The sequence below is a fragment of the Pseudorca crassidens genome, chromosome 16, assembly GCF_039906515.1.
Source record: "Pseudorca crassidens isolate mPseCra1 chromosome 16, mPseCra1.hap1, whole genome shotgun sequence".
Classification (NCBI taxonomy): Eukaryota; Metazoa; Chordata; class Mammalia; order Artiodactyla; family Delphinidae; genus Pseudorca; species Pseudorca crassidens.
This window is the reverse complement of record NC_090311.1, coordinates 2,425,488-2,451,704: the sequence shown is the minus strand read 5'-3', so window position 1 is coordinate 2,451,704 and position 26,217 is coordinate 2,425,488. Positions and strand designations below refer to the sequence as shown.

The 26,217-nt window shown below is 47.8% G+C and overlaps 1 long non-coding RNA gene and 1 other non-coding gene across 3 annotated transcripts in view; both read left to right on the top strand.

The window, feature by feature from the left end:
- The window catches only part of LOC137208615 (uncharacterized), a 515,571-nt gene that overhangs the window by 283,462 nt on the left and 205,892 nt on the right, over positions 1-26,217 (top strand). The gene's annotated exons all lie outside the window — the stretch shown is intronic.
- TRNAD-GUC (transfer RNA aspartic acid (anticodon GUC)) lies at positions 8,735-8,807 on the top strand. Its single transcript has one exon. It is a non-coding gene; the product is annotated as a tRNA-Asp (tRNA).

Sequence of the window (26,217 nt, the reverse complement as noted above, 5' to 3'; positions counted from 1 at the left end):
CAGAATTTACGTCCTTTCCCACTATTTGAACCTGTAATGGACATTTTTAGAGATCAGCTGCTGGGAAGCAGCCGCATAGCACAGGGAGATCGGCTCGGTGCTTTGCGACGACCTGGAGGGGAGGGACAGGGAGGGTGGGAGGGAGGGGATGTGGGGACATGTGTGTGCATGTGGCTGATTCGCTTTGTTGTGCAACAGAAACTAACACAGTATTGTGAAGCAATTATACTCCAATAAAAATCTATTAAAAATAAATTCCAAGGGGTCCATGAGTGGATGGGTGAGGATGTCCTGCGGGCCCCACGTGCTTCGGCCAAACTGAGGCGGCAGGGAGGTGGGGTCTGAGTGCTGGGTCAAAGGCACCCCTCCCAAAGCACCCACAACCGACGGGAGGTAATTATATTTTAATTGTTTATTTTTAACCACCTTTTTATTTTAGAATAATGTTAGATTTACAGAAAAGTGGCAAAGATACACAGACATATTTAGCACATTCCACACCCAGGATCCCCCTTTGCTAGCATCTTACATTTCTGTGGTACATTTGTCACACCTGAGGCATAGCACTGATATTTATTATTATTAAAGTGCATGTTTTATTCTTATCTTCTTCGTGTTTATCAGCCCCAGGAGGCGACCGTGGGCACCACATTTCATTCAGACTCGAGTCCCCCTTGGCTCCTTTTGGCTGTGACGGTTTCTCGGTGTTTCTGTAGTTTTGATGACTTGACGATTGGAGGAGCGGGGAGCTTGTAGAATGTCCCTCTGCTGGGCATCGTCTGAGGTTTGTCTGGTGGCTGAACTGGGGTGGTGTGTTTCTAGAAGGAAGACACGGAGGAGGTGTCCTTCTCGTCACGTCCTCTCAGGGGCGCGTACTCTCGACACGACGCGTTTCTGCCGATGTTGACCTTGACCACCTGGCCGAGGCCATGTCTGTCAGGTGTCTTCACTGTCCAGTGGCTCCTCCCCTGTCCACACTGTGCTCTTCAGGAGGACGTCGCTCTGTGCGGCCCACACTTAGGGGGAGTCGTGCTTCCCTCCTGGGGGGTGGTGGAGGGTTGATGGAACTTTAAACAGTGTGTTCTTAGGTTTAAGTTTGCCCGTGGGTCCTGAACAGGGTTATGTGTGTGTGTCATGCATGTTTGTGTGCATGTTGTGTTATTATGTGTGTTGGATGGGTTGTGTGTATGTATGTTGTACGTGGTATGTGTAGTGTGTTGTGTTTTGTGTGTTGCACGTGTGTGTTGTACGTGTCTATGGCATGTGTCTGTGTGTGCATATGTTGTGTGTGGGTGTGTTGTGTGTATGTTGTGGTTTGTGTGTGTGAGTTGTATGTTTTGTGTGTTGTGTGTGTGTTGTATGTTTTGTGTGTTGTGCCTGTGTGTTTTGTGTGTTGTGTGTGTTGTATATTTTGTGTGTTGTGTGTGTTGTATATTTTGTGTGTTGTGCATGTGTGTTGTACGTGTCTATGGTATGTGTCTGTGTGTGCATATGTTGTATGTGGGTGTGTTGTGTGTATGTTGTGGTTTGTGTGTGTTTTTTTGTGTTGTGCGTGTGTTTTTTGTGTTGTATGTTCTGTGTGTTGTGCATGTGTTGTATGTTTGTCTGTTGTGCGTGTTGTATGTTTTGTGTGTTGTGCGTTGTATGTTTTGTGTGTTGTGCGTGTGTTGTATGTTTTGTGTGTTGCGCGTGTCTTGTATGTTTTGTGTGTGTTGTACGTGTCTATGGTATGTGTCTGTGTGTGCATGTGTTGTGTGTGGGTGTGTTGTGTGTATGTTGTGGTTTGTGTGTGTGTGTGAGTTGTATGTACATGTGTTTGTGTTGCACGTATATCGTGTCGCATGTGTGTATGTGTGTCGTGTGTATGTTTTGTTGCATGTGTGTAGTTTTTGAATTGTACACGTATGGGTGTTGTGTGCGTGTCGTGTTGCGTTGTTTGTATCTGTTGTGTGTCTGCGTGTGCCACTGGGAGTCGCGCTGGTTGGGGCTCAGGGCCCAGCTTCCGCGTGAGGCTTTGCCCCGTGAGGTCCGTGTATCTGACAGACTCATCGAGCAGGGCCTGCTCACGAGGAGGACGTTAACAGGGGGAGTGGTCAGAGCGAGACACGGAGGGGACGCTGGCATCAACAGGCGCGCCCACCTGCCCTGCAGCCCAGCTCGCTCGCTCTCACGGGCCCCTCAGCCCTGCAGGGAGAAGCCAGCCAGCCCCGTGGAGGGACCCCCGAGAGGTTCCTGGGGACCCACGGGCTTCTCTGGGCCCCAGATCCCCCGCCCCTGCCACACCTGGGGGCCAGGGGCCTCTGAGCCCGGGGGCCAGGCACGCCCGCCTCTCCCCACCGTGGCCCTGGGAGTGCCCACTCCCCCTCCCCAGACCACAGATGTCCACGTGTTGCGTGAAGCTGTGGACCCACGGCTTGCGGAAGGCCCGTGGCCACCCCAGCCGTTCCCCCGCCGGCATTGTTCTGTGGCGGAAGCGCCACGGTTGCTCCAAGTGCTGCACCCCAACTTCATGCATAACGTCCACTCACCCTGTTGCGTTTGTGAGGTGCTGCCCTCGAGAGGCATGGGGACAGTGCCCACCCGTGGGCGGCATTCCTGGTGGCGAGGCCAGAGGCCCCTGTCAGCTCCTCCAGGTCAGTGCTGTGGGCCGGACCTCTGGGCCCCTGGTCCGTGGCTGTGGCCTCGGTGGCTGGTGGCCGTGAGCCCTGCCCGTGCCTGAGACTGAGCGGCTTCCGGCAACCCCTGTTTAAACGACCTGCTTACCCTCGAGTTCGTTTGCTGCCATGAGGGACGTCCCCTAAGCCGCCGTGAGGCTCCCCCACTGATGGTCGCTCAGAATCACTCATCTGCCTGTTGCCCGCGTCAAGCCCACAGGAGCAGAGACCTCCAGTACGGTGACGAGGTGTCAAAGGGCGACCTCCTGGCAGCTCTGCCAGGAAAATGGCTGTAAATCCCTACTCAGAGCATTGCAGGATCCACTTGGGGAGCAGCTTAGATTGAGCTTCTGTTTGGAGTGTGTGTGTGTGTGTGTGTGTGTGTGTGTGTGTGTGAGCTCTCCGGGTATGTGCAAAGAAAACTCTCAACCAACCATCCTCTCCTGACCCTGTACAAAGCAAGACTGTTTTCATCAAATATACCTGAGCCCTAACAGCTAAGAGCATTTTCCATTTCGAACATTGTCTTTCTGGAATGAACTGCAGAGGAATTTACAGCCTCTTGAGTCCAGCCTTAATAACTCAGACGCGTATGCGGGCATCACTCTCTGTTGTGTCCGTACCCATTCGGGAGCTTCAAGGCCCCCTCAAAGGGCCAAGACCTGCCTCCAGTGAGGACAGGACAACAGCTCCCCAGCTGACCACATCAGGAGCCTCAGTGGTTTGGGAATGAACGTACTGGCAGGTGTGTTACAGATCAGTTGATTCTTTATTGCTGTATTTCACTTTAATTATGATAATTAGTTTTCCATGTGTGGGGTGGACAGAATATTGGAAAAGACTTGTCACTGATGAGGAAGAAGCCCCCCGACATCCCAGCGTGTGGAGGCTGGGGAGTGCAGTGGTCGGGACGACTGCTGGGCTCTCTCACTCAGCACCCAAGACAAAGCGATGGGAGGGCTGACAGAGAGCCCAGGCCGTCCTCAGGGCACTTCCTTGGGCTTGTTGAAAGTACTTAGAAACCTGCAAATAATGCAATTTAACAAAAGCCCGCTTTTGATGTTGACTTTGTGATGAATTATTACCGTTCTTCTAGCTTGTCCTGTTTTGTGTTTTATCTGTGTTGTAGCCTAAGCAGACAAACAAACAAAAATCCAATCTGTGCCCATGCACAGCTCCGCTAGAGGTCTGTGCCTGGGGCACACGTCAGTGCCCAGGTGGGGACCGTGACGTCTTCGCTCCATCAAGGTTTCTTCCAGAAACGGGCTGTTGCTGGCGAACAGCTGGAACCGTTTCCTCAGTCCTGCAGGAACGTGGATCCTAGTATTTTATGGTTATTAACCTCCTGTTACTAAGTTCTCAGCACTGCTGTGCTACCAGTGCCGTGGTTTGTTACTTGTGAATATTAAGTGTTATTCTTATGAGAACATACTTTTCTCTTTATGAGCATCACGGTACTCCTGCCTTCAGCAGCTGGGCGAGTGAGACAGGCACGTGGGGCCCTGGCAGGAGCAGAGGAGGGCGTGACCTGTGACGTCTGCAGAGGTCAGAGCGTCTAGAGGGTTGCCCGACCCCTGCTCTTCAGCTCCCCCCGCACCCCGCACGTGTGAAAGGTGTTCAGGGACCACAAGCACATGTCCCAGGCGTGGTCCTTCGCCAACAGTGGCAGAGCATCCCTTGCAGGTGTCGCATGACTAAGGCATCACCTGGGGCGAATTACCTGCCAAGCCTCCCAGGATGGGGGAGCCATTTCCAGCTGCGCATCTGAAGGTGACCTTTTCACTCATGTTGAGACCTCTGGGAACCCACTTTTCCTCTCTTGGGCAAAGAATTAACATTTAGTTTTCTAGTTTGTTAGCAGGTCTTTTTGCATTTTTCCATTACTAAGCTGTACATCTTATCAGTCCCACACAAACCTGTGGCTCTTCTGAGCTTTGTAAACAGGGGTAGCACAAAGCTTCAGAGAGTGTGTGTGTTGGGCACCTATGAGGATGGAGGCCACGTGGGGACCAGTGCAATTCAGAAGAAGCCCGTCAGCGCTGGCCCAGGTGGGCAGCACATGTCCCATCCCCCGAGGGTGAGCCAGGAAGAGTCTGTTCTGGGTGTGGAGTCTTCCTCTGAGATGAGTCTGGGGCCCACTGCCGTGGGGCCTCGTGGGGGTGAGTTGGCTGTGGGATCCACACACACTGGATTGTAAGAGGAAAGCGTATGATCTCGATCTGCCGTGGACGGACGCATCCCTGTTCTTTCCGATGACTCCAGCAATGCTCACCTTCAAAACCGCCCCAAAGAGAAAATAGGTATCACTGTAGAACCCTGATTCACTGGTTGATTCAGCGAATGGTCGGTTTGTTCATTCAGTTGAAGGTCTTCTCTGCTTCAGACACTGAGCTTCCTCACACGAGGAGAATGAGATTAGGGAGACAGGCCACTGCTGTCTCTCTTCATCAGGAGGGGGAAGACAGATATTAATCAAATAATTACATAAGTCATAATTCAATTGTAGTTGGGAGAAGTGTAACAGAGGAAAATATCATGAAGATATAGTGGAGGGCTTCCCTGGTGGCGCAGTGGTTGAGAATCCGCCTGCCAATGCAGGGGACACGGGTTCGAGCCCTGGTCTGGGAAGATCCCACATGCCGCAGAGCAACTGGGCCCGTGAGCCACAACTCCTGAGCCTGCGCATCTGGAGCCTGTGCTCCTCAACAAGAGAGGCCGCGACAGTGAGAGGCCTGCACACCACGATGAAGAGTGGCCCCCGCTCGCCGCAACTAGAGGCCCGCACACCACGATGAAGAGTGGCCCCTGCTCGCCGCAACTAGAGAAAGCCCTCGCACAGAAACGAAGACCCAACACAGCCAAAATAAATAACTAAATTAATTAATTAAAAGCCATGCTCATAAAATCTTTAAAACAAAACCAAAAAGATATAGTGGGGATCCTGGGATGTCATTCTGAGTTATCTGAAAATGGAGAACCCTGCACCCATCACCCTCACACCTGACAGCAGGTCCATGGGGATGCTGGGCACCACTGCTACCTGGTCATCATGCACAGTGGCTGAGAGGCAGGTGCTGGGAGGGGCTGACTTGGGCGGCGGCTCTGGTTGACCCCTGGACGCTGTGGCTGGCACTGATTTGCCTGCTGGCACACACTACTCTTGGGCTCTCCTTAGTGAGGGAGCACATCAAGTTTTGTTGAATTTCCAATCAAACTAATGAGGAGAGGTGGTTCTTCTGGGTAAATCACATCATCATGACACGGAAGCTGACGATGTCTCCTCGGAGGGTGTGGAGTGATAGGAAAAAGCGTCAAGTTCAAGCTCTTCTCCAGTAAACACGATCTGATTGCCACCGGCTTCACAATCAAAGCTGGTAACGTTACAGCAGAAAGAGCTTTTATTTCCACACTAATTTCTTTGGGAAGAGAATCTGAGAAAGTCCTGATCCTGTCATCCTTTATGAAAAATGAAACCAACTTTGTTTGACGATGTAAATGGGAAAGTGGTCCCCAAAGACCAGATGCCATGGATGCATCATTTATCCCACGGTGGCTGAGCAGCAACGGGGCGCTGGCTGGGGGCTGCCGACCCTCCCTCACCTGGCGGAGAAGTTGAAGCTTTGTGGGAAGAGAAGGTGGCCTTTGAGCTGTCAGCCCTCCTCCAAAGTGACCGAGAACTGCTTTTTCTAGAAAGACACGTGGCACCTTTTAACCACACTTCCAATCAGCAAATGGATGCCGTTTTCATTTTAGAGAGCGGTGCAATCACAGGGAATCTTTAAAAGCTGGAAAGGACGCGAAGATCATCGCCTGCAGTTCTTTCCTTCTCACACTTCCTGGCTGAGAAATTGGGAGGAAAACCTGGTGAGTGGCCGAGAGATGGCGATTCAGGCCCATCGGCTTTCCTCTCCTCTGGTTGTGCTCAAATCTCCTCTGTCATTTCCTTCTAAGAACCCCTTTCTTTTTTAAAAGTGAGGTTTAATCTGAGTTATCTGCAGGGATAAGCAGAGCGATTTGAGGCACGGATCTGGGGGTCTCTAAGGAAGCCCCCCCGGCCCCCAGGCCAGCAGAGGCCTCACCCCCTGCCCCCCAGGTCCCCGCAGCATCTCTGCAGGCCCCCAGGAGGTGCACACCTGTCGCTACTGGCTCTGCACCAGCACCAAGGGCACAGGGGCTCGATGGCTGACCCAGAGAGAGGGTTCCAGAACGGTGGTGCCTTGTGGAGGGCACTGGAAAGTGTGAGCGGGTAGCAGGATTTCCGTGTTTTTCTGTTGGAGGTGGTGCCTCAGGCCCGGATCAGATGTAAGTCTTGGCGTCCCAGACAGGATGGGTCTCCGTGGCGGTGAGGGGCGTCCCAGACAGGATGGGTTTTGTTCTCCACGTCTCCGCTTCTCCCCCCGCGCCTTCACCCTCTGCCGGGTTTGAGTGAGTTTATATTGGGTGAAACACCGTGTTTTTGCGATATAGGACGTGCCCCTGAATTTTTTATGTGAAAAAGCTCTGAAGAGGCAATAACTCTCCCTGAAGTTCCATCATTGGGTTCGATCAGTGCTACTGAAATCAGAATCTCAGTAGATGTTAACTCACACTTTAAAATATTCCACAGTGGACAGAGAGGAGACACCCTGTGGGGACCCATTTATAAACGGGCTCCGAAAATACGGCCCTTTCTGCTTTGTTGCCAGTGGGACACCGCTCAGCGTTCGGCTGCCCCTGTGGGAGCTGAGGGTGAGTCCTGATGCAGCTGCCGTCACTAAGCTTTCCTTCAAAGTCAGACACTCCATCTATAAGTCCTATGCTCTTTTCGGTTAAATATGTGATAAAAAAATGAGCTGGATTTTAAAAGTGATTGCGTGCTCCTTGGACCGTCCCGGTTCAGCAATACCTTGTAAGCGTGTTGTACCTGTGAGCAGATCAATCCCACCAAAGCAGAGGGTCAAAGTGCACACCACTCTGGGGGTAGAAATGGTTCTCGTCCAGGAGAATGGCTTTGAGGTTGCTGGCCAGGGCGCTCAGCCAGCTGGACCCAAGAGTCAGGTTATCAGCGGACCTGATGGCCAGGTCTTCTTGTAGAAGCCCCTGAGCTGCCGGATGGGGTGGCGGACATTGAGGCTGGTCATCCACCGTCCCTGCAACTTTCATCAAATGCTTCTTACACCCACGCTTTCTGTCCTGTGAGCACAGAGTGCGATGGAATTCGGGCTCGAGGATGCGGGTTGTGGTATTAACTGGCTAATTCTCCTCCCCAAACACTGTATTTGCACTTGAGGTTAGAAGTCATGACGGCTTTCTCTTTTCAAGACTAAAATCACGACGCTTTAAGCCCATGACCCGGAGACTGACTTTTCGCCCCTTCATTCGCAGTGAGTTCTCTGTGGATGTGCTGTTTCCACCTGCTCTGCGGAGGCTGTGTCTCACTGGATTGCATTTATTGAGTTGGGGAAACCTCCCCTTCCTAAACATCGATTCCTGTTCTTTTTTGCATGTTCAGCCCCCTCTCATCCTCATTTCTCTCTTGCTACAGAATTTGGGAGGAGGCTATAGAACAATTTTCAATAGAATTAAAAATTTAGCTCTTTCTGTCATCTTTCAGCAAGACATGGGGTATAAGATATCAGGGCTATAAGTTTCTGAGGATAATTTCGTGAAGACTGACCCCCTTCAGTAAGACTCATTTGGTTGACAAAGGACGCACCCTTCTCCCAGCCCCCACCCATGCCCTGGCTCACCTCCTAATTTCTCAGCTCCAGGAAACACTGTCTGCTTTGCAGGCTCCATCTCGAGTGTGGAGCCTGCAAGGATGTGTTGTGGCCATGCTGACGCTAGTCTCAGGCTGATGGGCCGCTTCCTCGGTCATCACTGCTGTGCCCCACCTTCACTCCCAGGAGACAGATCCCAGGTGTTTTGGTTGTATTTCCACTGGCCTTATCATTGTTAAGGACCTTAACATTGTTAACTGGCCTTATCCCTGTGAGGGACCTCCAAAGAAACCCGTTTGTGACGCTAGCACTGAACAGGCTGGTACTGTATTTCTTGAAAATAACCAAACTATTTTTACTTCTATCAAAATTCAAGGGACTTCCCTGGTGGTCCAGTGGTTAAGACTCCGCATTGTCAATGCAGGGGGCCCAGGTTCGATCCCTGGTCAGGGAACTAGATCCTGCGTGCCACAACTAAGATCCCGCATGCCGCAGCTAAAAGATCCCGCATGCCGCGACTAAGGCCTGGTGCAGGCAAATAAATAAATAAATATTTTAAAAAAAGTCAAGAACAATGGAAAGCCCAACTTTTGTATTCTTGTGATACTGGTTTTCAAAGAAAACATGTCAAACTGGAGGAGGCCAGTGAAGTTGACTTCAGATTTCGGTTCCTAAAATTGAATTTCCCTTGATTGGAGCGAACTGCTTTTTAACACTCAAGGGCCTCTGTGGCAGGAAAGTCTCACGGACAGTTTCTGAGCTCTACCAACCTGAGACTTGCTTCTAATAGGAGAGTTTGCAGGTGGAACAAGTGCAGTGATTTCGTCTTTCCTGGGTTCTAGGAGGGAGCAGGTTAGGAGATCGTGTGAAGCTGCTGGAACCGTCAGGCAGCAGAAGGGCCCCTGAGCCTCGGAAGTTGCCTGCCCGCTGTGGGCACCCACGTGACACCATAGGAGTCCAAGCCCCACCTGGGTTCCCATCAGCCCAGGCATCTGGCGGGTTTTCAGGGCATCTCCGCTGAAAGACTAGAGAGTCTGGCTTGATTAAAGACCAAACTGTGGATGAAGCTATTTGCATTTTTATCTCAGAGGGACAAACTTCAGTGTCTGAATGCCCACAGCATGGCTTTGCATCCAGATTATTTTCCTAACCTTGAACTGAGGCCCGTGTGTTCTCCTGGAGCCTGTGGTCCAGTCGCAGTGGGCAGCCATTGTGTTATTCAGGTTATATCCTCAGCCATTGCTGTGTGTTGACCGTGAGGCCTAGAATGGTGATATGTGTACATTTCTTACTCTCATCCCTCCACTTGGGAGACCACTGACATGTTATTGGTGGACACCAATAAGAAACAGATTCTAGTTTTGCCCTTGAGGTCTTATACTTCATATTCTCATGGGAGCCATCTGTGTTCCACCAACCGTGGTGTTCTCTGCTCCAGGACCTTGGACATTTCCCCACGACCTCCTCAATGCAGTAGGAGAGTTCTCGTGTGGCGGCGGGGTCTCGCCGTCTAGACTCCGTCTGCGCGGCTGGCCTCACCCCCGTGGTGGCTGTAGGCTTGCTTCCTCCTCTGCGTGGTGCCCTGATCCCCCTGCCGCCCCACATGCCCCACCTCGGGAACCGTGACCATCTCCAGGGCTTTCCCCGGGGGGCCCACATTCCTGTTCATTCTCACGCCCTTCTGGCCTGGACACCTGGTCTTCAGCTCTCCCTGCTGTGACCCTCCACAGAAATTCATTCATTCAGACATCAAACGTTTGCAAACGTGCTCTTAGGCACTCGGTACTCTGATAGAATGTAGAAATGAGAAAGTTACGGTCCTTACCCTCAGGGGGATTCGCTGGTGCCAGGTTTTCTGAAAGAATCATCAATATTTTCCATCCTTTCTTCCCTCCATCCCCTCCACGGTGCTCTCCAGCCGGCTTCTACCCCCATTCTACTCCCGTCACTTCGCCCACACTTCCTGCTTAAGGCAGCCGATGTTCTCTGTGCTGCGCAGTCCAGTAGAAGATTTTAGTCTTTACCTTACTTTTCATCAGCCTCGGACACAGCTGTCTCCCCTGCGACGTGTGCTCTCCGTGTGCAGCGTAGTGATTATATTAGAAGCAGGAGACGGCCATGTTTTGTTAGGAGACTAACAGGTGGCAGTAGATTTTCCTGGGCTGGGAGGAAACTGTAGAGGGAGCCGACGAGGAGAGTGCATCGTGTCTCTCAGCTGGATTCCTGCTCCAGCCTTCTTACCCTGGTCGTCTCCTCTCTCTCATCTTTCTCCAGCAGAGATTAGTCAGTCCCTGTTTCATCTCACAGATTCTGTGTCTCCCGTGGGTAAGAAGACATTGTCACGGTTTCCTGTGCCGTCCAGATACTACGACATCAATATTTGCCTCACCATTCAGACCTCCCCCAAGCTCCAGACTTGTATCCACCTGCCTACTGACATCTCCGCTTGGATGTCTTGCCAGAATCATAAACTGAGCACGTCCAAAGCTCAGCTCATCCTCTTCACCCTCTGGTTCCCTCCCTTGTTGATTATCACCCCACACTTGGCAACAAGCAAACCCGAAGGAGGAGCCCGTTCCTTCTCTAGAATATCCCTGGCCAGTGAGGGCACCAAGGCTGCATTGCTGAAACCGGAAGACCCCCTACCCCGTCCAGTCCATTCCCAGGGCCTGGGAGTCTTTATCCTCCACCTCTCCACCCCAAGCCCTGCATCATTTTCCGCCTGGACTGTCGCGGTCGTCCTCCCGTCTGCTCAGGTGCTGGGACGCCACAGCGAGGGGTCTCTAACGATGCAAACCAGACATGGCCCCTCTCCTACTGAAATCCTTTAACATGTGGCGGCGCCCTGACGGCCCAGCCCATGCTCTCCCAGCTCCTGTCCTCCGCTCGCCACTTCCCACCAGTGCCCTGTGCTCTCCAGCTCCTGTTCATGTGGGAGACCCTCTGCCTGCAGGGCTCTGTGTTGACCACCCTCCTTCCCCGCCTCGGCTCAGGTAAGTTGCAGCTTGTGTGTCACTCCCTAAGGCTGTGTTAGACGCCTCTAGGATAAATTGGCTTGAGTGTTATAGTAGCTGTTGCTGTTAGAAGAAAACCTTTTTTGTGTGTATTTACCCCCTCTTCACTTCCCTTGCTGGGTTGGCAACTTGCAGGAAGGAGTGTATGAGGTTGTTGACACCCGTGTGCCGGAGCCCTGGACATAGGAGCCAGACGCTGAAAGGTTGACAAGCTGAAGGAGGTCACCTCTGTCCCCTCCTCCCAGCCCACCAGACATGTCGGAACGGTGTCCCCTCCCTACTAAGCTGTCACTCCTTTGCTGCTCCTTTGCTCTCGCAGGCTTGCCTTCCCCACTGAAGGAGAGGGAGGGGGAAGGGAGTCGTCTGGTGGCTTTGCCGCTCTGCGAAATGACCTTTAGTGCAGCTTGGCGGATTTGACGGCCACTCACAGTGGGATGAGATTTCGTCAGATGTGCTGTTCACTCCCCTTTTCTCCTGATGACCGTCAGAAAGAGAGTTTTCTTTTCCAAGTTTATGGCCTCAGTAGTTCGATTACAGTTATCGTGCCCCGAACAGCTGTTACTCTTTGCAACAGTGGATCAGAAATGAAGCTGAGCTCGGGCTTAATGGAAATTGTCCCTCGAAAGGTTTGAATTTGGAACATTTATTCTCCATTAATTTCAAGTAGGCTCTAAATTGAGCAAAACGTTCTCTTTCTTCTGAGTTGCGGTTTTAGCTGACACATGGATGCCGGGATGCTGGCCTCGACTGCTGGCTTTGTGATGTGCAGAGTTTGGGGAACGTACTCACCCACCAAACTTCCGTCATCCCAGTTGGGGTCCAGTTGGGGTCCGGACCCCACTGAGCTTAATCAGGGCTGGAGTGTTGAGTAGATTATGACGCCCTGTCAAGATGAAGTGACATTTAACTTAACTGCTTGTGCAGACATGGGGCGAGACACAGAGATGGATGTGGTGGAGAGGCTGAAATTTTCTGCCCTGGATGGGGAAGCAGGTGACTGAAGAGTCCCCCCTCCTGCATCTCACCCCTCCACCCACGGGGCTCCCCTGTGGTGTAGCCTGACTTTGGGACCAGTAGCAGCTCCAGGACTTCCCCTGAGTGCCATCTGGGTGGTGATCCAGTTGGTGAGGGCTTGAAGCTGTGTTTGCATCAACTTCATATGAAGTTGAGAAAGCGCCAACAATAACTCATGATCGGAGAGCACAGGCGGTCGGGTGTTGATGTATAACCTGCCCGAGACCACACAGTGAGCAGATGGTGGACGTGATTTGAACCGTAGCAGTCTAGCTCCAGAAACATGCCTTGCCCACTGAACCGTCCTGTCTCCAAACCCTTGGACAGCCCAGAGTTGTAGGCAGGCACATGCAGAGGTCCTTTCTCTCCTGCGACTTGTGACACTTTGGATAGTGTCACAAGTTACAGCTATCCTTGGTGGTGTCTGTGGAAAGTCGAAACTAGAAATGGGTATGTAACCGACTAAACTACTACACTTACAAGAAAAAGGACGTCATTATAAACTGTTTCTATGGTGGGTTTTAGTTTACAAGGACATTTTATGCGTTACTTGCTCCTCTGTGTCCAACCTGGGCTTTGAGCTTCGCTGGAGAAAAACCACAGCCCTGTGGTCGGTGCTTTCTCGGTCTCCCAGCTTCCCGCCCCCCAGCACAGGTGGACATTCCTTGTCTGTCTCCGTTCTTTTCCGGCTCCATCCGCCATGATCTGAACACTAATATGTGGCTTATCAACTCTGTGGAGTCCGGACGTGAAACCATTTTCATATTTTCTAAGAATCATCTTCAGCTGTGTGTTGCAGCCTGTTTCCACCCACCTCCTGCTGGCATCTTGGGAGGATTCCATACCTTTCTGGTCACTTGGTTTATTAAAAGACCAAGTGAATCCAGCTTGAACTCCAGTCTCACCTACTCCCTGCCCCCATGAGGCCCCAGGGAGCTGCGGGAGAGGAAGTGTGGTCCAGGCTTTCCCACCTCCCCTCCCATCCCAGGTCCCCTGTCCGCTAGTTTGCGAGGCTGGAAGAGGGCCTGGGTCCTCCATCACCTGCTGCTGTCAGACGACTTTGCGGGTTGTGGCTGCCTCTGTGGTACGTGGCTTCTGAGCGGCAGCTGTCCTCCGAGGCCGTCTGGCAGGTGCCTCTGTGAGTTTCGTGGGACGGCCACGGCAGGGCCTCTCCAGGCCCCCTTCCCAGTCATGGAGAACCTCTTCCCACACTCTCTCACCCTGCCTTGGAGCCCCTTGTTCCTTGGATCCCCTTGCCCAGTGGGCTTCCCACTTGGGTGGGGACAGCAAGATTGCTGAAGCCCAGCACCGTTGCCCAGTGTTCCCTCGACCCAGAGAGGCAGTGCAGGGACTCCACTGACCGCCGCGCTCTCCGCTATGCCATCTTCCCTGTTTAAGGAAGAGCAGGGGGCAGTTAACCAGCCTTTAGAAAAGCACAGTCGCACTGGTTTCCCTCGTGGGCCAGGATCTCTTTAACTCTCTTTGCCTGGGGGGCAGGAAAGTGTCCCCCGCCACTCCCCTTAGGTAGAGGGCCCAAGTCTTGACTCTCCTCTGCCCCACCTCTGGGCTGCAGCTTCTGTGGGCCTGGGCAGGGGAGGGGGGCTGAGGTGGAGGCCACAGGGCCGTGGGATCACTTCCTAGTGAGTGATGAGGGGCCATTCGCCCCCCAGGTGTTTGCACCACTCGTAGAATGTGAAGCTTTCCAAGTCTTTTTTTTTTTGCGGTACGCGGGCCTCTCACTGTTGCGGCCTCTCGCATTGCAGAGCACAGGCTCCGGACGCGCAGGCTCAGCGGCCATGGCTCACGGGCCCAGCCGCTCCGCGGCATGTGGGATCTTCCTGGACCGGGGCACGAACCCGTGTCCCCTGCATCGGCAGGCGGACTCTCAACCACTGCGCCACCAGGGAAGCCCAAGCTTTCCAAGTCTTTGATGCCTCTTTGTCCTCAGCTCTGGGTTCTGAGAGCCGAATGTAACGCGGTGGGGAAAGCTGCACTCATCGTCCTGCAGATTCTGTGTTCTCCCCCCCCCCGAGGCCACCTCATCTCCAGCGGGGGACGGGGCCCTCTTCCTCCCCACTCCCTCCAGCTGCGAGGATGGCCGGACCTCTTCCAGGGCAGCCTCGCCCTATCCCGTCTCCTCTGGACCTTCGTTCCATTGACTGCTTTCTCCTCTTCCCCCTCAGTCAGCACAGTGATTGATCAGACTTTTGTCAGGCATGCCGCTTGAACAGTTGGAAAGCTGTCAGTGTTCTTCAGCTCCGAGAAGCTAATGCGTCTTGTGTGGACGAAGAATGTTGCCAGCCATGTCAGTAAACAAAGGACGTTGTAGCCATGAAGCCAGCAGCCACTGTAGCCTCCCTCGATGGTACACCCTTGAGGGGATTCAGGCTGGAGAAAAGCAGGACAGTGGCCCTAGATGGCTGAGGGGCACATCCAAGGAATGATTTCCATCAGCCCAGACTCCTGCATCTTCCCGTACATAGAAAAGCACTAAATTCATTAACTTGAGATGGCTGGTTTTTCTTTAATTATCAGTAATCTTTTGATGTTCCAACTACCTGGTTTTGTTGCAGAAACTCCTCTAGATCGTGGCTCCCACCGTCGCCTCTTGGAACAGTCCCTCAGAGCAACCTGAGAGACTGCCTTCCAGGCTTGAATTCTCAGTGTGTCCAGTGAATAAGACATATCGATAATTCTCAACTTTTAGGTTGTGCATTTTTTTTTCAGTCGACACCTGATAGCTGAAATGTGAAAGACTTCAGTAAAACTTTTGAGACTAGAGGTTTTCTAAAGGTGATTAATTGAAAACATTGTCCCGTTTATTCACTAGTTATTGGACTCTTGGATTTTTCATTGTCTTTTGAGTCAGTTTTGTCCCCTTCGACATCTAGAATTTCCATGGCTCTTTGATAATATTTTGTTAGACTCCATAGACGTGGGACTCAGCCAGGCTGTCGTTTTAGCTTTCCTTCTGCCTGTGCGCGTGTGCTTCTGTGTTTGATTTTCCTGTCGTCCTTGGGCACAGTAAAGGGTCAGCTTTGTGTTTAACCACTGGGCTTCAGTAAACTGAAATATTGTATTTTCCAGGGCTATTAAAAAGTGGACCTTTGTAGGAAGAAAGCAAACCCTCACACACCATCTAAATTCTTAGAAAGATTGGCTTTTAGTGATTTGTTTCTTCTAAAAAAGAAAAGTCACCACATTTGTATATTTAAGTGGGAATGTCTTTAAATGACTACCAACTGCTTTGCATTTGCAAACCTTTCAAGGGCAATAGCGCCATCAAAAAAGTGCTTAAATAAAAAGCAAATTATTGCAGTTTTTAGGTTGAGTAACAAGGTGTGTGTGATTGTAGCGGCTAATCTATGCATTTCATGAAGTAGATCTGTCTTCCTAAAGGAGTGCCACCCATCAATTTGTGGTGAAGTCAATGTAATGAGGAAACAAACATTGTTCCACGTGGTTTAAAATCCCGCGTATCTAATAGCGCCTTAGGTTAATCAGAAAATAGTGTCATCTGTTTGCCTATTTCTGTGCCAATCCCATTGGATTTGTCACCAGCACAGTCCTGTTGTGCCCCCAGCGAGCCTGCCCTCAGGTGGGGGAGGGAGGCTGCCATCCACAGAACTGACAGTACACAACACCTCGTCCTGCGGTTGGGACGGAGGGCTTTGGAGTCAGACAGTCCTGCTTGAATTCTAGCCTCTTTTAAGTGCTGGAAGATTTGAGGAAATTGCCTAAACTTTCTGAATTTTAATTTCCCTATATGTTAAATGGGAATGATAATAATTACGTCTACAGGCTGAGGTCATTGGCAGCCTTTTTAAAAGGAATTTAAAACATTCATTGTGATGGTGATGATGATAATGATCTTGGTGTTGATGATGATGATGGTGTTGATGGTGATGGTGACGATGACGATGACAGTGATGATGATGGTGATGATGGTGATACTACCCAGTTATTTAACTGTCATTTGGTGCTACTAACCAATGACTTGGAATCTTCCAGGCTGCAGACTTAGTTGCAGAAGGTAAGGTGACACTTGAACAGGGCTTTAAAGGTTTATCAGGTTCAAAATGGGAGGAAAAGGGGCATTTTATGCCTTATGGGTCCAGACCTTGTGATCTAGTCCCCTAACTTGATTTCCAGGTAGGTTAGTTTAGTGTGATAGCTGTTAGAACTATTTTTATAACATAAAGATGCACACTTTTCTAAAACTGTCTGTAACCTAATGATGTCATGTCCATGAGCTATCTCAGAACATTGTTCAGAATTACTTTCAAAAATATGTTTCCAAATATTTCAATTTTTTAACTTGCATTTTCCAGAAAATGTCAAGGAGACCCAGACCCCTCTTCTCTCTCATCTGTTTCTCTTACAGGCCTGTCTGCTTCCAGACCTCTCTTAAAACTTTCTGGGGAACCTCCCTGAAGCCTGCCCAGCACATCTCTAATTCTTTTAATTGTCTCCTTCACCCAACTTGGCCTCAAAGACTCTGGCTAGGAGAGCAGAGGGAGGCTGTGGGAGAAATGGTGAGAGAGAGCTGTTTGTCTTCAGCCAGCAAGGGGAGGGCAAATTCTGGCAACACCTCCCATCAGTTAGGTCACCATGTGCATCTAATAGTCTGCATACATAGTGGTGCCTGATATCCCGCCTAGTTAACCTGAGACACTGGCCCTCACAGACTTCCTGCTGAATGGCGCCTTCATGGGCATCCAGGCGATCTCAGGTGGTGGCTGCAGAGCTGAGAGCTTCTATGAGACAGGCTGATGCCTCAAGGGCCAAGTTGCTCTGCAGACCTGGCCCACCCACACTGAAGACCCTGGGCACTGCCTCCTTCCTGAGGTCAGCAATGAAAGCGTAATTCAGGGTCTTCAGTGCCCCCTTGATCTGTGCTGTGCCTCTCCTGTTATCTCCAGCTGCTGTTTGCTGTTCTCTTCCCACATTTCCCTGTTATTTTCCTTCTCTGCTTCCTTTCTTCCTGGTGTTTTTCCAGATTCCTCTGGAATCCCATAGCTGTTACCAGTAATAAGAAGGAAGAGTTTAGTTTGCCTTCTGGCTGGGTCCTATGCACCATCTTTGGCCATTTTAATTTTCAATAGACTATTGCACCCAATGCCGTCCCTGAGATTCAGAGAAATTCCTGGCCATTGAGTTTCCCTGTGTACCGTATGGAGAAATGAGCCAGTGCCTGACTTCTGTCTTCTGCTGTGGACATTTCTGACATCCGATGACGGAAAAGTGAGCTGCGGTGCAAATCCGAGGCTGCTGTGGAAGGGAGAGCCATGGTGGATTCAAAATGTATTATCCAAGGTCAACCACAAGATCATTCTAGCATCTGGTATTGCTAGGAGCTTAGCGAAAAGGTGAATGACACCCAGGGGACCCATCATCAGAGGTTTCCTGGATGTGATCTAACACATCATTTAACATCATGACATCTCCGTTATCAGTTTTGGCAGCAGAACCCGTGCAGCCTGAGGAGGGCGTTGATGGGGCTCAGTTGACTGAAGGTAACTGAGCGACACCCACGTGGGAGCTGGACAGACAGGACAAGCTGGAGAGAGCTAAGTGGTAGACATGCAGAGCATCAGAGGTTCTCCCAAGGAGAGAGGGGTAGCCAAGGATAGACCAAAGGAACAATTTAGAGTAAGAGGAGTGGGTGTGTTCTGTGACAGAATTATGTTTATAGTATATATGACATGCAAAAGTAATACTAATGAACCAGAGACCCATGTACCCACCACCCAAGTTATGAAAGAGAACATTAGTGATTCTTTGAAGCCCACTGTGTTCCTCCCCCCATAGCATCATCCTCCTTTCCTGTCTAAGATCATCACCAAGTCTAGTTTTGTGGTTACCATTCTTGTTTCTCTTGATTTTTTATTACATGTGTAGCAATCCCTAAACAATATTTTACTTATTTTTTTCAGAAATGTGGACTTTATGTAATTGTGATCACGCTGTATGCATTTTCCTGTGGTTTTCCTTCTTACTTAATATGTTTGTGAGATTCATGCATGGTGATGAATGGAAGGAACCATAGTTCATTCACTTTTACTGCTTTTCAGGGTTCTTTTAAATGGAGATGGGATTATTTATCCATTCTGTTGTCAATGGATTCTGTTCAGACTTTTTCTATTACAAAATGCTGCTATAAATATTCTTTTGAATTTGTCTCCTGGTACATAAAAGCAAACATTTCATATATATATTCACATACATATATATATATTTCAGGGCATAGGTTGTGCACTTCTTTCCAGTTAAGAGGTAATGCCAATTGGTTTCCTTTTATCCCTCAGCTCTATGGAGATATCATTGACATATAACATTGTGTGAGTTTAAGGTGTACAGAATGTTGATTTGATACACTTATATATTGCAAAATACCACCATAGTGTTAGTTAACACCTCCGTCATGTCACATAATTACCATTTCTCTTTTGTAGTGAGAACATTTCAGATATACTTTCTTAGCAACTTTCAAGTATGTAACACAGTACTGTTAACTATAATCACCATGCTGTACATTAGATCCCTAGAACTTATTCTGCTTTCAAAGTAATGACACCAAAATTACATTCCCACCAAAAAACTTAATTGCTCCCACTTCCTGTTAGAAGTTAGTTTTTTCTCCACTGGTAGGTGTGAAATGTGTCTCATTGTGGTTCTAGCTACCATTTTCATGATTATTAGTGAGGCTAAGAAACTTTTCATATGTTTGTGAAGCTTCCGTTTGAGATTTTTGCCTATTTTTCTATTGAATTGATTGTGTTTTAAAAATTGATGTGAGGAATTTTTTACATATTCTGGATACTAACCTTTTGTTGTAGTTTTTAAATGTTGCTAATATAGGTCATCATGGGCTTTATGGTATGTTTTACGAACATGTATTTTTTATTTTAACACAGTCAAATTTATCCATCTTCCCTTTATGTTTGTGCTTCTTTCTCATGTTTAAAAATCATGTCCTACTTCAAATTCATAAAGATATTTTCCTAATTGTCTTCTCAAGGTGTTGTAGTTTTGCCTTTCACATATAAATCCATAATCTTCAGGAACTGGCCCTTGACAAAGGTCAGTGTGATTCAGGTTGTAGAGTATAACTGTAATATATTCATTTCATCCTGTATATTATTTCATTATATAAATAAGCCACAATTTATTTATTCTGTTGACAGACACTTGAGTTTATTTCTAGTTTAGGACTGTTTGTTCTGAGGGTTTATTTTATTAATTTTTAACTGAAGTATACTTGATTTACAATATCATGTTAGTTTCAGGTGTACAGCACAGTGATTCAGAGATCTATCTATCTATATATCTCTCTCTATATATATCCTTTTCAGATTCTTTTCCCTTATAGGTTATTACAAAATACTGAGTACAGTTCCCTGTGCTATTCAGTAGGTCCTGGTTGGTTATCAGGACTATGTTGAATAATGTAGCAATCATATTCTTATACCTTTTATTTTGTGGTTTATGTGCTTGTGTATTTACCGCGAACATACCCGGGAGTGAAATTCTTGGATCGTAGGGCACTATATGTTCAACTTCAGCAGGTGATACGAAGTGATTTTCTCAGGTGCTTGTAACAATTTAAACTCCTACCAGCAGTGTGTGAGAATTCCCATTTTTCCAAGTGCTCACCGACATTTGGTACTATTGGTCGGTTTCATTTCAGCCCTTTTGGTGAATATACACTCAGTAGTTTTAGTTTGCATTTCCTGACTATTAATATTGCTGAATACCTTTGCGTATGTTTAATTACTATTTGAATTTCTTCTTTTGTGCGTTGCCTCTTCTCTCCCATTTTTTTCTACTGCATAATCTATTATTTTCATATTGTTTTATAGGGGTTCTTCATGAAACATTTGTTGGGTTTTGTCTTAGTTTGGGTGGTTTTTTAATAGCAAGCATTATTTCTCACAGTTCTAGAAACTGGGAAGTCCAAGCTCAAGGTGGCAGCAGACTTGGTCTCTAGGGAGGACTCACCTTCTGGCTCATAGATGGCTGTCTTCTCAGTGTCTTCACGTGGCAGAGAGGGTGAGAGAGCTCTCCGGGGCCTTCTTTATAAAAGCGCTAATCTCGTCCTGAAGCTCCTTCCTCATGATATGCTCATCTCCCAAGACCCTCACCTCCAAATACTATTACACTGGGGCTTAGGATTTCAGCACATGAATTTTAAGGGGGACACATTTTGTCTGTAACTTTTTTTTTTTTTTTTTCCGTACGCGGGCCTCTCACTGTTGCGGCCTCTCCCGTTGCGGAGCACAGGCTCCGGACGCGCAGGCTCAGCGGCCATGGCTCACGGGCCCAGCCGCTCCGCGGCATGTGGGATCTTCCCGGACCGGGGCACGAACCTGCGTCCCCTGCACCGGCAGGCAGACTCAATCACTGCGCCACCAGGGATGCCCCTAATTTGAGACTTATAATAGTATTATCTGGGATTCCACTTCTGGAAATAGGTTAGGAATATATTTTTTGGTGGGGATAGTATTTGGAGTTGCTTCTACCAGGAAGCCCAGGGACTGCTGACTTACTATCTGGGACCACATTCACCTGAATGCTTGGCTTGTTGGGCCATGCAGGTAGTAAGATGCTTCTCTAACCTGTGTAAAGCTGGGTGGGCAAGTCAGCGTCTCAGGGGGACATTCCCTTCGCACCTGAGTTGGGACCAGAGCCATATTTCCTTGCTCTCTTCGTTTGTGAGTTGAGTTTATTTTCATTTTCTGTGAGGGTACCTTCAGGGCTTCTGGCTTTACGTGCTGTCACTCTGCGGGGATGGACGGTGGAGTCCCCAGGTCCCTGGAGATCCGTTTGTGACCCTGGCATCCACCAGATTTGGTGCTTACCTCATTTCATATATTAGCTCTGTTTGTAGTCTCTGATTATTTTCGTAATTGTTTTAAAGCTTATTCATGTACTTGAAATAGTGTCTTTTGCATTTTAAGATTTTTTCTTTTGGTAGTAGAGATATTGTGTGGTGGTTTTGTCCTGTGTTAACTTGGTTAAATTGACTTGGAAGTATCCCCAGAATCCCCTTCCTTGCATGTTCCTGAATGGAGTTGACCAAGAGAGTCACATACATTCTAGAAGGTGGATGCGGGGGGCAGCCGCTGCTCTTGGAAGGCTGTTGTGGTCAGAGTCAGACAGAGACCGATGCGATGGTTCCTGCTGCTGCAAGCTTGTCCTCAGCCCCCCACGCTCCTCGTTCAGCTCCCTTCCTTCCTGCCAGCCCTGCTGGCCGACAGTGGCCAGGGGAACCCGGGCCTCTCGCTGGGCGGACGCTCAGCCTGCTGTGTGCTTTACCATCAGCTCCCCTGTGGTTCTGCCTGGGCAGCGGGCTGGGCCTGGGTTCCCATTTCCCTGCAAAACTCAGTGCTGCAGGGGGCCTGGAGCCTGGCCTGCCCCGCCCACCAGCTCTGCACTGCCCCTACCCTGGGAGCATGGATCCTGGGAGAGGCCCCACAGGCCCTGACACTCACAGGGTTTCTGCTTCCAAGGCACGCTCACTGAGGAAGACTTCTGAGCTGCCCAGTGTGCTGTCTCGCCCCGAACAGAAGCCCTACTGCAGAGACTGACACAGGTGAGGATTCATGGACTTCATTGCAGATCTGATGAAACTTGTGTGTCTTCACCTTAGAAAAATAAGCCAAAGTATATAACAACAACACTTTTCTTCAATTTTAGGGAGTTTCAGATCACAGGTAAAGAACTTCTGATGACTTACTGGGGGTAGATACCTTTTTGACTATTGTCTAATAGTGAAATCATAGAAAACAAGTCAGTCATTTGGCGTGAACTATTATATATTTTTTTCTAACAACAGAAGGTTGCCTCTTCAAAAACATGAACTTTGAAATTAATAATTTTTAGACCTCGTTATAATGTGGATTATTTTTATTCCTTCTTTTAACCATAATTGACCTAATCTTTACTGATTTCAGATTTATAATAAGCCTAAAATGATAAATCTTAAGATTAGGAGGAAACAGTAATCATACTTGATCATAATCTAAGTGTCGGAAGAGAAATTACAGGTCTTACACATCCCACTGTTACAGTGGGGGCTCTTTCCACTTCTCTGAATTCCACTGAATTCATTTGACGACTTCACTTCTCATTGGGTGTCTCTCTGTTGAAGTTTTCCCGAGGAAGCTCATGCCGACCGTGGACAGTCAGAAGGAGCCTCCTCAATGTCTCCAGTCATCTTTCTCCCCATGACCTCCCTCCGTCAGCCTTAGCATTTATACTCTCGAATAGAACTGCTCTTACATTTTCTGCACACCCTCTCCAGCATTTATTGTTTGTACACTTTTTGCTGATGGCCATTCTGACCAGTGTGAGGTGGTACCTCATTGTAGTTTGGATTTGCATTTCTCTAATAATTACCGATTTCGAGCATCTTTTCATGTGCTTTTTGGCCGTCTGTATGTCTTCTTCGGAGAAATGTCCATTTAGATCTTTATAACCCTTCTACACTGTTGGTGGGAATGTAAACTGGTACAACCACTATGGAGAACAGTATGGAGGTTCCTTAAAAAACTAAAACTAGAATTACCATACAATCCAGCAATCCTACTCCTAGGCATATATCCAGACAAAACCCTAATTCAAAAAGGTATATGCACCCCTATGTTCATAGCTGTGCTATTCACAATAGACAAGTCATGGAAGCAACCTAAATGTCCATCAACAGATGAATGGATAAAGAAGATGTGGTACATATAGACAATGGAGTATTACTCAGCCATTAAAAAGAATGAAATAATGCCATTTGCAGCAACATGGATGGAACTAGAGATTATCATACTAAGTGAAGTAAGTCAGACAGAGAAAGACAAATATATGATATTGCTTATATGTGGAATCTAAAAAAAATGACACAAATGAACTTGTTTACAAAACAGAAATAGACTCACAGACATAGAAAACAACCTTATGATTACAAAAGGGAAAAGGGGGTGGGGGAGGGATAAATTAGGAGTTTGGGATTAAAATATGCACACTACTACATATAAAATAGGTAACCAACAAGCACCTACTGTATAGCACGGGGAACTCTACTCAATACTCTGTAATCATCTATATGGGAAAAGAATCTGAAAAAGAATGGATATATGTATATGTATAACTGAATCACTTTGCTGTACACCTGAAACTAACACAACATTGTAAATCAACTATACTCCAATATAAAATAAGAATTAAATTAAAAAACATTTAAAAAACCCCAAACCAAAAATCAAACACAAAAAAAGAATTGCTCTTTCAGATGACAGACCTCTGGGCGTTTACAGTCAGTTCCAATACACATTCTCATCCTTTACTGTCAGGTTCCTCCTGCCACCCCCACCCCATCCCGCAGCCTCCCTGCCCCCAAGGGCAGAGTTTTTGCCCATTCACCAGGCAGCTTGATCCTCTATGACTGCTTCTCATTTTGCAGACAGCCCGCCTATAGTGTGTGGTCTACACCCAAGCTCCATTATTTCTTACTCATTTTAACCTCAAACATAACCTAAAATGATGGCCTTGAGGTTGGCTGCATTTCAGACAAATGTAAGGGAAGGCTCCTTGCAAATGTGAAAGAGAGCTGCTGACAGCGTGAATGGAAACTGAGAGAGACGAGGTTCTGCCTGGCTGCGGCATATTGCTTTAAAACCCATTTGTAGTTCAAAGACAGAGAAGAACAAAACCCAATCGCATTAATGATTTCAAGAAAGTGTCTTAGGAAGGATGGCATTAGGGCGTGATGAAGGGAAAATTTTAAAAAGAAGTTGAAGTGGCAGTTCTCTGCTAGAAATCTAAGGAAGAAATTGTCAGGAAGGCAAATTCCCTTCACACGACCTGGTACCAGCTTTGATGTCACCAACAATTATATCTTTGACGCATCCCATGTATTTGCATTGGAACAAGACGTTTTGTCAAAATCAAATGCAGGATGGCCACATCCGTCATCTTCTCTTAAACTGCATGTTGGAGTTTTCAGGTGTCACCTGCCTGCAACTGGCACGTGGCTCTGGTTTGCAAACAGTGAAGTGACTTCGGTCACCTGCTGGATGGTTTTTGGCACAGGACATCAGCACTGTCATAGTTCCAGCTTGTCACATTAGCAGGATGTGCTGTGACAGGAAACAGAATTTTGCTGCATAAGGAGAGTAATTCACAAAACTGTATCAACGTTTGTTAAGTGTCACAGCAGAGTAGATGCTGTGAGTGGGGCGGGCCTTACCTGATGACCTCCACTTAGCTCTAATTCTGCCATTGTGCCATTCTGGTGGCATTCAATGGCATTCTGCCATTCGGTGGCATTGTTTCCTTTGAGGGGAGGTGTTTTCTTTGGGAGTAAAACTATCACACGGGCTTTTCAAATGTGTCTTGATTATCCTCAGGTTTCTGTATCATAATGTGTGTTTGACGGAAAGTACCAGAGTTACGTGTTCTATTACTTCAAAACTGTCATTCTCACATATCTGATCCATCCTTCATATAACTATAGGAGTCATTTCCTAATATACAGTTCGGATCTTCCTAAAATGTTTTTGATCACAAATCCTCAAAAATGTAACACTTCTTCGAACCACTTGTTTCTTTTTAGGAAACTCTTGATTAAGGCATATTTTGCATATCATACATGTCATAATTTTTAAGTGTGGTTTTCTTAATGTAAATTAAAAAAACTTTTTTAGTGAATTGACTTAGTTTCACAAGCCATCACCATAAATCAGTTTTAGAACATTTTCATCACCCCAGGATTACTCCCTGGGCACATCCATGTTATGATGTATCGGTAGTTTTTCACTGTCATTGCGGAATACTATTCCCTCGTCTCTTTACCAGTTGATGGGCGTTCAGGTTGCTGCCAGTTTTGAGATCTTATGAATAACGCAGCAAACAGACATGCAAAAGCTTTTGTGTGGGCATGTATTTTCACTTCTCTTGAAGAGAAGAATGGAGTGGAATTTCTGGGTCATATGGAAAATTTATGTTTAACTTTTTTTTTTTTTTTTTTTGCGGTACGCGGGTCTCTCACTGTTGTGGCCTCTCCTATTGCGGAGCACAGGCTCCGGATGCGCAGGCTCAGCGGCCGTGGCTCACGGGCCCAGCCGCTCCGCGCACGAACCCGTGTCCCCCGCATCGGCAGGCGGACTCTCAACCGCTGCACCACCAGGGAAGCCCTATGTTTAACTTTTTAAGAAACTGACGAAGTGTTTTTAGAACTGGCTGTACCATTTTAGGTTCCTACCGGCAGTGTATGAGGGTTTCAATTTCCCCACATCCTCACCAACATTTGTTATTGTTTGCCTTTTTCATTATAGCCATTCTAGTGGATGGAAAGTGGTATCTCATTGTGGTTTTATTAGCATTTTCCGAATGACGAATGGTGTTGAGCATCTTTTCATGGGCTGATTTGCCATTTGTAGATCTTCTATGGGGAGATGTCTATTTAAATTTTACACTAATGCTTTGATTGGGTTGCTTATTCCTTTATTATTGAGTTGTAAGTGTTGTTTGTATATTTTTGACAAAGGTCTTTATTAGATATGTGTTTTGAAAGTATTTTTCTCCCAGTCTGTTGCTTGTATTTTCATTTTCTTACTGGTGTCATGGAACTGCAAAAGTTCTGAATTTTAACGAGGCCCAATTTATCAATATTTTTCTTTTATGTACCATGCTTTTGATGTCGTGTCTAAGAAGTCTTTCCCTAAGTCAAAGGCTTGAAAATTTTCTGTTTTCTTGTAGAAGTTTTATTGTTTTAACTTTTACATTTAAGTCTTTGATCCTTTTCAAATTAATTATTTTGCATATTGTCCCAGCATCATTGGT